The sequence below is a fragment of the Mytilus edulis genome, chromosome 6 (genome assembly GCF_963676685.1).
Source record: "Mytilus edulis chromosome 6, xbMytEdul2.2, whole genome shotgun sequence".
Lineage (NCBI taxonomy): Eukaryota > Metazoa > Mollusca > Bivalvia > Mytilida > Mytilidae > Mytilus > Mytilus edulis.
This window is the reverse complement of record NC_092349.1, coordinates 63,873,893-63,885,841: the sequence shown is the minus strand read 5'-3', so window position 1 is coordinate 63,885,841 and position 11,949 is coordinate 63,873,893.

Genomic DNA, 11,949 nt, shown 5'->3' with positions numbered 1-11,949 from the left:
TAAGGGTCCCTTGGAACCCAGTGTCTCGCCTACTCTTTCTAGTAATCGCAGGCTCAACAAAATTGAGAAAATAAATCTATAAAATATTCCTGTTGATACTATCTTTTGATTGTAAGAAGCTTCTGTCCAAGTCGGGTAAAAATCCAGGATAGTTTATGAATTTAATAAATGTTTAAAAACTATACAGACTGAATGTAATGTTAACCGGAAGAAATCAAAATTTCGTTCTAGATACTAGCTTTTGATCATAAACAAGCTTCTGTCCAAGTTTGCTACAAATCCAAAATAGTATAAGTTATTAAAATTTCAAAAAGTTTAACCACACACTGACAGTGAATGTGTTGTTTCCTGGCAGAAATTCTAACTCCATCTATAATTAAAATACGGAAAAAATGGAATTTTATTTTTACAAAATTTACTTCTGGATACTATCTTATGATCATAATCAAGCTTCTAAGCGTTCTGTCTAAGTTTGGTAGAAATCCAGGATAGTTTAAGAAAGTTATTAAAATTTCAAAAACTTTAACCACAGAGTGAATATTTGTGGCCGCCGCCGCCGACAACGACGACGACGACGGAATGTCGGATCGCTTAGTTTCGCTTTTTCGACTAAAGTCGAAGGCTCGACAAAAACAAGTTAACAAGTAACTTGGACATACACTAGTTGCATATCAAGAAATTAGGGAAAGTTAAACAATGGATTGTACAGGAGTAACAGTTGGAAAGCAGGTCACGGTTTGACCCCAAGTTTATCAGCAACAATAGAGTCACGTGACCGTGAAAATTCAGTAAAACTGTACGGATGAGACAAACCTCATTTTTACTCAATTAATACTATTGTCGTAATAAAAACTTATTGTTTCAAATAATCTTGAATATTCAGAGTTTAAACTCGTCAAAACTTACACATCAAATCAAAGTTCTTCATTCTTTATTTTATCTTCAAACTTGAAGTTTGTTTGAAAATTGTCAAGTCTCCAGATCGAAAAATCTAAATATTTTCGAGGAAACTAAAAATGATGGGCTGAATTTAAATTAGATAAAGCATCTCATAAAGACAACAATCGATATTAATATCTAGCCAATTGAATTTTGGATACGCAAACGTCAAGTTATGTTCGACACGAAGCGGTGTTTTTTGCCGATTTGTGCAAGAAGTTACCTCCCCTTGATATTACAAGTCAAAAATAAAAACCCAGCAAAATGAATAAAAAGGAGTTTACTTTACCAAAAAACGTGGGAAAATAAATGAAATTCGATTTACAACAGTGTTATTATAACATTAAGAAGAAATACTTCCCTGCTTTTCAGAGAAGAGTTAAATGTAAAAATTAAAAGACAAAATATGAGTAAAAATTAAGAAATTTAAACATATAATTTATAATTTTTGTTTAGCTTTTTTGCTTTAAATAAGCTTAAGCTGATGAAATTTACTTTGCAATTTTTATAAAGGGGAGCACTTCTTGTAGAATTTCTTTTAAAACACTTCTATTAATTTTAAAGCAATAAAACATCTTTTATACAATTTGATTAATCTTTCTGAAAATGAAAATAATAAATAATACTGATCATTAATATTTTATATTCTAAAGTAGGACCAAGAGTCAGACAATAAGTTTCTTCAAAGTAAAAAGCATTTAACTCAAGTCTTTGTTTCTTAGTTACAGAACTGCCTAGAAAATATCCAAATATTACAGAAAAAGGATAAGTTTACCAAAGATTTTGACAGAAATTTCTTTCAGAAATAATATTTTAATTGAAAGTGATATGATTTTTAATTTTAAAATCATTATCATTATAATAAAATTCAATAATTAGGAAAGCACAGCTAGTAGCACTTGCCTAATTTCTCAGTGTATTTTATTTATGTTGAAAGTAAACTTTTTTTTAGAGAAAAATGGGGCTTTGAACAGCTGCTTCACATATTTATAAACAAAGTATTGTATATTTTACCTGAATAGTTGGATATTAATCTCAGAAATGAAATGATAGTTGTTGGAACAAATCTTGTGTGCATTTTACTTAATGTAATAATGATCAATGATGTTGATTGGTCAAGAATTTGCCATTTGAATAAATTCAATTTTGTTGGAACACATCTCTATGAATTAGTTTTTTGTTTGACTTGATAACTAAGCTATATTTTGCTCTTGTTAAGGTAGCTTACTTAGTAAAGAGATAATTAAATAAGAAAGGTTTTTAACTTATAAAAAATAGAATATAATTAACTGACCTTCATTTCCTTTTCTCATATGCTTTTTCCTCCAGAAATTTTCTTAGCAATGTATTTTATATTGCTATTTTTATGCTTTTGTCCATCCATACTATCATTAATTTGTCTTATGAATTTCCAGTAGTTATAGTTTCATACGCAATTAAGAATAACTAAGTTTAAATAGCATTATATGACGTTATGTAGAAAAAGAAAACAATGTCACCGTCAATTTGTGTAGGAGGTCAAAAAGGGTTTTAATTACTTTGAAATGAAGCTATTGTAAGGAATTGTGAAAAACATTTTTAATCACAATTTCATTCATACCTATGATAAAATCAGTATTTAAGAGCACTTTGGAAACAGGTACAATGAAAAGAAGTTTTACTTTACTATTTGAAGTAGAAACGCAGCCAAAACCAGGTACAAATTGGCATGACTGGTGGTCACTAAAATTGATGGATAACAGTCAAAAATGATGGCTTCAAAATAGTGTAGAAATTTGAAATAGGTTACCCGTTTTCATTTAAGATTGTTACCGTTCTTTTCCGTGTTTGGATACGCAAACGTCAAGTTATGGAAAATCGATGTTTTTGGCGAATAAAAAAGATGACTGATTTTGTTTTGAACGGAAAGGATAAAGAAATAGCAATAACATTCTATGTTTAATAATGTTTGTATGTAGTATTGAAACTATATTGGTCGAAAAACCTACAAATTTTTAAATTCAATTATGAGGGGAGGTAAGAGGGGTCCTGATCCCGAAACCCCGGTCTTAAAAATACGAAATCCCGAGGTCCCCAATTTAAATAAACCTAAATCCCGACATCACGAAATTCGAAAAAAAAGAATTCCCGGATTCCGAAATGGTTAATCCCGAAATCCCAAACTTAAAAACACCCGATCCCGGAGTCCCGATAAAGGTCCTACCCCCCTCAATTATAATAAAAGCATGACAAGTTGAAAAAAATACTTCAAACGTCAATATTTCTACCCGATTGAGTTGGCGTACTTTTTGATGTTACGGGCGACTGTAGCGCCACCTAATTAATTCCCCTTGCGATTGTTGCTGATAGAGCTTGACGACAACGGACGTTTCAAAGGACTTGCTTTCCAACTGGTAAATTAATCAAGGAAATCTAGGTAAGTAGTGTTGTGACGTTAAGGGCATACGATACAGTTACAGGGGAAGTAATGACGTTGCTCACGTAAAATGTTATTTTCGCGACGTCAAACTATGACACATCGGGAAAAGATGCATTTTTTTCGACTAATTTTTATCATTCAAACTGATTTTATTTGAAAACGAGTGCATGGACCCCTATTTTTTGAAACGACATTTTGTTTCAGTTTGCAGGGAGATTATGTGGACCAAATTTGATATAACTGTAAATAGACGTATTTACACTTGTATGGAAAGGAGTAGGTTCAGTAAGACCCCTTTTTGGCCCCAAAATATAGCAGTTTTACAAAATTGTTAAAATGTAAACTTTTAGTTATTGATTGGACAGTAGAATGCTTCTGCTACATAAATATGGGCTGGTTTTGACAATACAATGCACATATATCAGGTACTAGCACCATTAAGTCATACTAAATTACTGAAATCCTCATAATTCTAGCATTTTAGTTAAATTTTAGACGGTTTTCGTGTAAAACGAAAGTGGCCGCATTCGTGTTCATCCTTAATATTGAAATGCAAGTTGTATTTTATGATAATACATAACATATATAAAGGTTGAGGATGAACACGGATGCGGCCACTTTCATTTTTACCAAAAACCATCTGAAAAGTGACATTTTTCGGCATATTATGTAGATTTTTCATAATTGAGCATGAATCGGATCGTTTTTAATGACTAAATCTGTTAAAATCTTTCACATAAACTAATGAATTCAAATAAAATAGACACTTAAGTGTTTAAAAAGTGGTCAAAATCTTTCGTCAGATGAACCTGAAATTTGAGGCCAAAATCGGTCCTTACGGAATACCGGACCTACTCCTTTGTCCGCCATTACATAACATCACATGCACAGGTTCCCGTAAACTTTGACTTCATAATTAATATTTGACGTCACAACTAAAAAGTGATTGTTGCTTGACGTCAAAGGGTTATTCGGAGGTGATATAACAGTTAGAAAGCAAGTTCTTGGAAACGTCCGTTGTCGTCAAGCTCTATCGACAACAATAGCAGGGGGAATTAATTAGGTGGCGCTACAGTCGTCCGTAACGTCAAAAAGTCCGCCAAATCAATCGGCTAAAAGATTGACGTTTAAAGTATGTTCTTTAACTTGTCATGCTTTTATTATAATTAAATTGTAAAATTTGTATGTTTTTTTACCAATATAATTTCTTTACGACATACACACATTATAAAAAAATAGCTTGTTATTGCTAATCCTTTATCCTGTCCGTTCTAAAAAAAATAGCTATCTTTTTTGTTCGCCAAAAAAAAATTCGATTTTTCCTAACTTTTTAACGTTTGCGTATCCAAATACAGAAAAGAACGGTTATAATTTTAAATGAAACCGGGAAACCTATTTCAAATTTCTACATATTGTTGAAGCCATCATTGTTTACTATTATACATCAATTTTAGTGACCACCAGCCATGCCCAATTTGTATCTGGTTTTAGCTGCGTTTCTACTTCAAAACAGTAAAGTTTAGCTTCTTTTCATTGTACCTGTTTCAAAAGTACTCTAAAATACTGATTTTATTAAAGATATGAATGAAATTTGGATTAAAAGTTGTGTTTTTTTCACAATTCCACACGACACCTGTATTTTAAAGTAACTAATAAAATTGAAATGGAAATTGGGAATGTTCCAAAGAGACAACAACCCGGCCATAGAAAAAATAAACAACAGCAGAAGGTCACCAACAGGTCTTTAATGTAGAGAGAAATTCCCGCACTCGGAGGCGTCCTTCAGCTGGCCCCTAAAGGTGTCAGACCACCAATTACTACCTCCAATTTAGAACGTATGTAAAAATAGTCCTACTTTGACACAAAATAGTGCTTTTGATGTCATTGTTTACTTAAACTAACAAACAAATTTGCAGAAATGAAACTTTTGGTGAAAGGGAAATATATTTAGACCATTTTGAGCCAAAATTCACTTGTCTATGAGTTTGCATTAAAAATTCAGGATTAATGCGCTACATAGTACACTAATTTAAGATTTCCAGAAAACCGGGAGTTATTTTGGTAGTACCTGTCTTTTCAAAATCAGAAATTTGTTACAAGACTTTAAACATTGGTTGAAAATTGGCATGTAGGAAGGTGATACATGTACAATTCAGGATATACCTGGTTTCCTTGAAGTTAAACTTAAGGTAAAATATTTAGAAAGCTGTGAAAATTGCAAAATTTGGTTGAACAGATAGGGATTTTTAATTGGTGGTCTGACACCTAAACAAATATATACTAGTTCAGTGATAATAAACGCCATACTAATTTCCAAATTGTACACAAGAAACTAAAATTAAAATAATACAAGACTAACAAAGGCCAGAGGCTCCTGACTTGGGACAGGCGCAAAAATGCGGCGGGGTTTAACATGTTTGTGAGATCTCAACCCTCCCCCTATACCTCTAGCCAATGTAGAAAAGTAAACGCATAACAATACGCACATTAAAATTCAGTTCAAGAGAAGTCCGAGTCTGATGTCAGAAGATGTAACCAAAGAAAATAAACAAAATGACAATAATACATAAATAACAACAGACTACTAGCAGTTAACTGACATGCCAGCTCCAGACCTCAATTAAATTGACTGAAAGATTATATGATTTCATCATATGAACATCAGGCACAATCATTCCTGTTAGGGGTTTAGTATCATACCATCATAACATATATGAGAAGAACATAACCCGTGTCATGCCAACAACTGGTTTTTGAATAAATGTGTTAAGTTCCGATGCAAAGACCCTATAAGTGAATCAATATTAACGCCAAAAATATGCAATCTTTAAGGACCTGACAACAGTATCGTAACTATATCCCTTCTTAATAAGTCTATTCAAAGGTTTTGTTAGTTTTTGAGGTGAATACTGACACCGTTGTGCTTTATAAAGAATATTTCCATAAAAAATTGGATGTGAAATACCTGAACGTATCAGAATATAGATATAGGAAGATGTGGTGTGAGTGCCAATGAGACAACTCTCCATACAAATAACAATTTAAAAAGTAAACAGAAGTCTGCATGTTGAGCTATATTTACGAATGATGTCCTTATACCGATGATAAAATTTAGTAAATGTTTTGACTAGTTTGTGATATCGAAAACCCTGGTGTAATAATTTTTCAGTAATACATATATTTCTCTCGTTAAAATCTAAAACATTGTTACATACACGAGCGAATCGTACAAGTTGATATTTAAAAACACCACAAGATGGTGATAAGGGAACGTCACCATCTAAAAATGGATAATCAACGATAGGAAACGAAAAATCATCTCTTTTATCATAAATTTTAGTATTCAGCTTTCCGTTAGTGATATAGATATCAAGATCGAGGAAAGGGCAGTGGTCATTGTTAGTATTAGCTTTATTTAAAGTAAGTTCAACAGGATAAATTTCTTTAATATTCATACTGAAGTCGTCATTATTGAAAGCCAAAATATCATCCAAATATCTAAAAGTATTATTAAATTTGTTTATCAGATGTTGTTTCGATGGGTCTTTGGAATTCTGATAATCTGACGATATACGGAATCCCCAAAGCGAACAAAAAAGTTATCTAGTAAAAATTCAAGGGCATATATAGTATCAAAGCATGTCCAGTTGACATAGTTTTACCCCTCTGGATCCCCTACGCAAATTGACGGTGACATTGTTTTCATTTTTCAACATACGTCATGTAACGTTAAAAACAAAATATGTGTCAGGGTCATGTACATAGTAACAATTTACACATTGGAAAAGTGAAATAACAAACAAAGATCTTCTTTATTGCGTTTGAAACTATACGTCTCGGGAAATTCTGACAAATCTGACAAATTATTGTTAGCCTATGGATTCATGGATGAACAAATTCTAAGGCGCAAAAAATAGCAATAGAAAATGCATTGCAAAGAAAATTTCTGGAGGAAAAAAAACATACTGAAAAAGGAAATAAAGGTCAGTTTATTATATTTATATTTTATAAGCTAAAATCTTGCTTATATTATTATCTCTTTACTAAGTAAGCTACAATAATAAGAGCAAAAACTATCTTATTAAGTCAAAAGATGTGTTCTTACAAATTTGAATTTATTTGGCAAATTCTTGTCAAATTTAATCATCATTGAACATTACTAAAGTAAAATGCACAAGATTTCCAATTATTCAGGTAAAATATATATACAATACAGCAGTTGATACAGCAACCTGAAGAGAAGAAGCCCCATTTTTTTTTAAAAGTTTTCTTTCATAATCTATATAATGAGAAATAAGACAAAGGGCTACTGTGCAAGCCAATCTGATAGTTTAATTCTACAATAATAATGATTTTGAAATTCAAAATTGTGTCACTTTCACTTAAAATTTTAAATTTTTACAGAATTTTCTGCCAATATTTTTGGTATAAAACCCTTTTCTGTAGGATATTTTCTAGGCAGTAATTTACTGTTCAACTAAGAAACAGTTACATAGGCTTCAGTTTGAAGGCTCTCTTTCTTTGAAGAAAGTTATTGTGACTCTTGGTCTCACTTTATAGAATATAAAATATAAATGATCAGTATTATTCTATCAATTTTCAGAAAGATTATTCAGATTGTATGAAATATGTTTTATTGCATTAAATATTATCAGAAATGTTTAATAAAAATCTACTATGTTTGATCCCATATACAATTATAAATATTACAAAGTATATTTCATCAGCCAGATCTAATTTATTTCAATATAGCTAGGTTTTTTGTTTTACATGTAGATCTAGGTTCCATTATCCACATTTCTGAATTGGTTTTTTTTTAACTTATATTTTGTCTTTTAATTATTACATTTAGTACTTCTCTGAAAAATAGGGAAGTATCTCTTCTTTATATTATTATAACATAGTTGTAAATCGAGTTTCGTTTTTTTTCTTTCCAATTTTTGTAAAGTAAACTCCTTTTTATGCATTTTGCTGGGTTTTTATATTTGACTGGTGATTTTAAGGGGAGATAACCACTTGCACAAATCGGCATAAAAACCACCGCTTCGTATCGAAAATAACTTGACGTTTGCGTATCCAGCATTCTATTGCCGATATATTTATATCGAGTGTTTTTCTTAATGAGATGCTTTATTAAATTTAAATTCAGCCCATCATTTTTTGTTTCCTCGTAAATATTTAGATTTTTCGATCAGGAGACTTGACAATTTTCGCCCAAACTCCAAGTTTCAAGATAAAATAAAGAATAAAGGACTTTGATTTGATGTGTAAGTTTTGACGAGTGAAAACTATGTATATTCAAGATTAGTTGGGTCAATAATTTTTTATTACGACAATAGTATTTACTGAGTAAAAAAGATGTTTGTCTCGTCCTTTTTTTTACTGAATTTTCACGGTCACGTGACTCTATTGTTGCTGATAAACTTGGGGTCAAACCGTGACCTGCTTTCCAACTGATAAGGTCATTCGGAGGCAAAGTACAGCTAAATAACAAAAGTGTTAATACGTTTATAGTGCAATTTTTTTAATTTTGATAAATAAACAGCAAACAAATATGTTTTTTTCTCAATTCATGACCATTTGATAAAAATGAGTTATTTCTGAATAAAAAATGCATAATTTTTTTTAGGATACTCATAAAATACAGAAATTACAAATTATTTAACAAAAAACAATTTGTGTTTATCTTTTAAAACAAAAATGTTATGGTTTTCGTTCGAAAGGGAAAATACGGCCACAAATCCGAATATTAAGCAAATATATAAAATTTCGACCTCATTTAACTCAAAAAGTAGCACATGAAGGTATATTTTATATTACATATTTAATTTAATCAGGCAAAAAATAGCCTTTATGGAAATTTTCATCAAAACTGTATCGTATGCCCTTAAGCACGTTATTGCGTCAATACCGTGTAATCAACCAGTCCAAACTAATAAACAGTTTTTCTATAAAATCATAACAGTTTAGTTATATAAAATTTATATCTGTTCCGGACCATATGAGTATACGCATATGGTCATGAAAAAAAGGTTAGTTATATTCATCTTATATGTTTATAAGCTTTGTTTGATAAGGAGAGGTATATAGCCACGCACCAGGCCCAATTTTATTTTTCCTTTCAAGTTTTCTATACATATGAATCTTGTTGTAGAGAAATAAACAAAAATCGCCGTGTTAAGCTTCCAAAATTTGAAAATTTGAAAAAAGATGATGTTTTATCCTATCGTAATACACAACTTTTTCACAACTTCCGAACCTCATCTAAACGAACAACCCCAGTCATCGGATTTTTTTTAATACTTTATGGTCTTGTTGATATCATCTGACTATCAAGAAAATTCTATCTGAGGAATTCACCATATATAAATAGCGTCCCGAATAGACAATGTTGAAAACGTATGAAAATTGTCCAGTGGACAAACTTGCAAGACATTTCATTTCTTTGAAAACGAAGTCATATTGACTACGCAAATTATCAAAAAGTATTTAGCTGTTATGTAGAGTTAAAGAACAATTACGGAAAAGCATTATTTAGCATGCAACAAATCTGAAATTTCAATAAATAACGTCGCAAATGACAGTTTATTTGTAAAAAGCGGCGAAGTCCGACATTGGACATCTAGCAAGGCATTTGCCAGAAACCGTTGCATTTTTATATGAGGTGTGAGTGCTGCAAAAATTCGATTTTGATTTGGTCTATCTATGTACTTTTATGAGCATAATTTACACAAACGAAATATCATATAATCTTATACATGTATTTTAAAACCTATAAATTTTGATCGCTAAACATTTTCCTAAATCTGACCATAATGAACACTTTTTGTTTTTGCCAAAATATAGCGTTGGTCGTTACAGGAACGCATTTTCAGTAATATTGTATATATATGTAAATGTTCCAGACCGTATGAGTATTTCGACCGTACGCGTACGGTCTAAAACCGTATACGTACTTTTTCAAAATACTCATACGGCCTGATGCGTGGCTATATACCTCTCCTTATCATACAAAGCTTATAAACATATAAGATGAATATAACTAAACTTTTTTTTCTGACAATCCTTTCATTTCTTAATTTAATCGTTCCGTTTTTAAAGAAAGAAAATTGAGTTTTATGACAAGACCCGTCTAACTTGTAAGTCCCGTCAAACTTTTTAAATTAAAGCAAAATATGTATCTTCTTTCTTTTCGGATCTAATTTGGAAACATTGCATTTTTTTTTTACGTTTTATGTCAATTGGTCTACAGTAGAGAGTTGTCTCATTGGTACTCATCATACCGTATATATCTTCTCATTTCATATAGATTTATACCAAACTCCCCGGCAGTTCCAGTTCCGATCCGCATACGGTCCCGAATACTACTCTACACTAATGGATGGAGTAAAGGAAAAAGGTTCCGGAACGGAAACGATCACTGTACGGAGTTTGGATTAATACATGCATTACGCAAGTACGATATATTTTGTTGTTTGTTGCTTACTTTAATACTTTCAGTGGGAAATGTTTCATGTATATTCAGTACAACTATACATTAAGAAGTATCCATATTGATGTGCAAAACAAAAATAGCAAGCGAAATAAAAACATATCCCCAATAATCATTAATCGACGTAAAACGTTAAAAAAAAATACGTTACCATTTGAGACGCAATATCGTGCGTAACGTCTATGTATACGGTAAACAAAATTATATGTTTAGTGAATACGTAACAATATTGATATCCATTACTGATCACTCTTGAGGGTATAACTTCTACACCATAACGTAAAATGTTTATTTTAGTGCACCCACCAAAGACTTTTATTCATATAGTAAGGAAATAAAATAAGTATTTAAATAAAATAATGTTGTTGTTTTAAAATAACCTAGCTATTAGTCTTTGAATTTAAAAATTAGATGAAGGATTAGACAACATGGGACCAAGAGACATTATTATTCATGTGAGTCTTAGTGATAGTCCCAGATGCAAACGAATTGTAATTAAATAAGTTAACTGTAAACTTGTTTTTGACTGATGAAATGTTATTCATGTAAGTCTGGTCCCAGGTGTAACAAATTGTCATTAAATAAATTAACTGTAAACTTGTTTTTTGACCGATAAAAAGTATTATAGATTTGCAAAAAATGTTAGTGAAAATAGATCAGCCATATATGACCAAGAAATAAGTTAATTAAGATAATCTAATTAGAAATCAACTCTTAAACATTAATTGTCCTTAAATAATGATTTTTTTTCCCATTTTGCGTTTTGGGTTTTATTTTAAGAAATATATGAGTGTGGACACAGATCCGTGTGGCTAATATGTTTGGATGTTTGACAGTGTTTTCTGACAAAAAAGAGTTCTTTGTTTTCCCCCCAATGAGTCCTATCTAAAACTGTTACACAATGACAGAAAACCTGCACTAAACATAATGTTGTTAAAGAATTTTTTCTGAAGTTCATTATTTACCCAAAACAAAACATGTGCGTAATTTTATGTAAATATAAATAATGTATATAAACATGTATGTAAATTGTCGCTTCTTTCGGACCCCCAAATTAATTTTGACGGCATGGTCAGTGAAATCAGGTATGTAAATATAC